The sequence below is a fragment of the Bos grunniens genome, chromosome 29 (genome assembly GCF_055505025.1).
Source record: "Bos grunniens cultivar Pamir isolate PY7600 chromosome 29, Bosgru_T2T1.0, whole genome shotgun sequence".
In the NCBI taxonomy this organism is placed as follows: Eukaryota; Metazoa; Chordata; class Mammalia; order Artiodactyla; family Bovidae; genus Bos; species Bos grunniens.
Window position 1 is genome coordinate 4,092,631 of NC_141193.1, and position 3,609 is coordinate 4,096,239.

A 3,609-nucleotide genomic window follows, 5' to 3' on the forward strand; every position below is an offset into this window, starting at 1 on the left:
GACTTCTGAGCCACCGTGTGCGCCACTGCGTCCAGGGCCAGGTGGCACACGGCGCTCATCAGGGCAGCGAGGAGACTTCCATGGGCTCCCCCGGCCATGTACCCGCGGCAGAAGTGTCCCCAGACTCTTCGTCCTGTGTGAATAGCACTGGGGCCGCGACCCCCGACGCTTCCCCGCCCGCCTCCCCTGACGAGGCAGGATGCAGAGGTGTTCAGGGCGCATTTGGAGATGTGATTACAGGTGGGGCGTCTTGGGGGAGGTCAGCTGCCTCCCTGGTCCAGGACACTCCGGGGGTCCCTGAGACCGGCTTGGGGGAGACGCCAGCGTGGAGAGGAGCGGGAGCCCTGAGCTTCCGGCCTCACACACTCTTCGGCCCGTGGGGTCTGGTTACATCCGGACGTCCCAGCGGCCCAGAGAAAGGCCATTTCCAGGTGATGCATCCCGAGATCAAAGCCCGGCGGAGACGGCACTCCTGTCCCCGCAGCCGAGCCCGGGACAATGGTTCCCCTCCTCCCGCTCCAGGCACCTGAATGGGCCTGGAGAATCCAAAAGGAATTTGAAGTGACACTTTAAAGAAACCCACTCATGGGGAAACGAGCTATTTTTGTTGGAAAGACAAAGGGGTGGAAATCAGGAAACAAGGTCCATCCTCACACCCATTCCTCCACGCTAATCACTCTCGTGTCCTGTGTTCTGTGTCTACCCCCTACCACCACCTGGCCCCAGGTAACGTGTGGCTATCACGTTGTTCGTATAAAAGGATGCCTATGTTTTTTTCTCCTATTTGCAAACAAAAGACATGTACAGTGTTGAATGATGCTTTCTTGCTTAATATTTTATCACGGGCTTTTCCCCACCCAACGCGTGATCGCCGAAGTTATCCTTCAGGGTTTCCTGCGCTGGGCAGCAGTGCCTGGCACTTCGGACAAAGTCCAGAGCCTGTGTTCCTGCCTACGAGTCCTGGCTCTGCCTCTTGGCCGCTGACCATCTACAGGCAAGTTGCTTGACCTCTCTGTGACTCTGTTTTCGCATCTCTGAGATTGGGTTATTCATAGGCCCTACTCACTAGCATTGGTATGAGGCTTAAGGGAGTTAATATTCAGAAAATGCTTTGAAGGGCACTTGTCTACCACAAGCACTGTATCAGCATCTGGTAAATAGATTTCTCGGGTTTTGCCAGGCTCTGGGGATGCCCACCCATGCTGGTTACAAATCACGTCCAGAAGAATAGCATCCCCACGTGGCCTTCTCTTTCTTGTTGAGAGTTACTAATCAGGATTCAGTGTGTGCCTTTGGGTCCTGGACTCAGACCTCAGCTCATCCACTCACGCTTGGCTGTGCTTGAGCAAGCTGGTTATGTCCCGTGCCTCAGTTTCCTCATCTGAGAAATGGAACCAGTAGCCTCTGCTCTGCTGTTCCACAGAACTCAGGTGGCATGCCAAGGGGGCACGGCTATGAGAGGGAAGACATGCCCAAATGCAGAACAGCTTTGGGGAAAATGAAATGTGAGAGATTTGGGGTGCAGGAGGGACCTGTGAGACTGGCTGAGTGGGTCCAAAGCTAGCCAGCCTCATGTGGGGGTGGCTGCTTCCTGACCTCCCCAGGCTCATTAGGAGGGTGGGGGCAGGGCCAGCTCGTGTCCAAAAGGACTGAAGGCATTGCTGTCACTTGCCTTTGTCACTCACCTCCTTGGTGGTAAGTGTCTACCGGCTCTCTCCCCGCAGGAAAGCAACGTGTCCCATTCATCCTGCAGCCCCAGCTCACGGCCTGGCACGAGGTGGTAGCTCAAAGTTGTGAATGGATGAGTGAATGAATGAGGTTGTGAATGAGTGACAGATGCTAATACAAGAGTGTTCAGACTGTGTTTTGGGCTTCCCTGGAGGCTCAGATGGTAAAGCATCTCCCTGCAGGAGACCTGGGTTCCATCCCTGGATCAGGAAGATCCCCTGGAGAAGGGAATGGCAACCTACTCCAGTATTCTTGCCTGGAGACCTCCATGGACAGAGGAGCCTGGCGAACTAGAATCCATGGGGTCGCAAACAGTCAGACACAACTGAGCGATTAAGACTTTGGTCTCAGGGATGGTCTAACACAGCAATGTCCAGAGCTGGTGGATGTTGGATTTCCCCGGAGAAGTTTGTTTAGAAGAGACTGAAGCCTGGGTTGTGTGTGCATGCTCAATCGCTCAGTCGTGTCTGACTCTCTATGACCCCACGGACCATAGCCCATCAGGTTTCTCTGTCCATGGAATTCTCCAGGCAAGAATACCGGAGTGGGTAGCCATTCTTTTCTACAGGGGATCTTCCGGACCCAGGAACCAAACCTGGGTCTCCTGCATTGGTAGGCAGATTCTCTACCACTGAGTCACCTAGGAAGCCCAAAGGTCTGGGCTTGTCCTGATTTGAACCTGGGACCTCTCACACCCACAGTGAGAATCATACCCCTGGGCCAGTGAGTCACTCTGAAGCCTGGGATGCTTATGGTACAATGGCCAGGCCTCCTTAGTGCCCATGACATGTGCCAATCAGCTGTCAGGGGTCTCCTGGTGGTATGTCTCCTGCAGACGGGTGTCAGTGGCCTCAGGGTCCAATATGTCTGATTTCAATCAGTCACAGATGAGCCCCCGGTGGTTTGAACAAACACTCACAGTCCACCATGACGCGTGGGACCTGGCAGAGTTATCCCGGTAGAGGTGCAGAGACACAGATGCTGACCGGCTCTTGACAAACTTCTTTTGGGAAGGAATTAAGGCCCAGGGTTTTGAGAACGTTTTTACAACAACTTTGTGATGAGAAAGCAGGTTCCTTCCTGGGGAACTTTCCCAAATGGTCTTACCTCTTCAGGGGTCCCTGGGGGCAGATTCCTGGAGCTGGAACAACCTCTGGCGTCTGGGGCTCTCCTGCCACTTCTCCCAGGGCCAGTGGTGGGGTCACATCCCGGGCCAGAGATGGCCTGCTGGAGGCCCAGGCCCCTGCCCACATCCACCAGTGGCTTGAAATCTGAAGGCAAAAATCAAAGAGAGACGACAGTGTGCAGAAGCCGGTCCAGACTCAAGTTGGAGCCAATCTTTCCGGAGGGCATTCTGAAGGATGTCCTTCTCCTCTTTCTCTTCCTGATCTACCAGGAGTCCCCCACAGAGGCCTCGGAGCTCCTCTGGGGCTGGTGGGGGCTGTGCAGCGTTCTTGGCTTCTGTCTCCAAGGCTGGGAAGGAGACACGACTCAAGAAGCCCGCAGCCCAGGCTCTAGGCATGAAAGTGACCTGGCAAGGGGAAATGCGTGCATATGTGAGGGAGGCGCAATATCTCTGTCTGATGTAGATGGTTTCCCAAGGCATGACCTTTGGCCCCCTGGTTGGTTCTGCTCTGGGGAAAGGCAGACTTTGCAGAGTCCCAGCCTCAGCAGGAGCAGGTGCTGCCCGTGGGCAGGAGTGGCAGAGAAGGCTCTGGGCTCTCCCAGGGGATGGGGGTGGGGGCAGAGGTCGTGGTGGCATCTCACAGTGGATCTGAGAATCCTGATGAGTGGTTTGTGGGCTTCCCTGTTACGCACCGGCTAAAGGGAAGGGCTACCAGCATTGAGCAGAGGAGAGAAGGTGGGAGGGAAGGAGGGTGG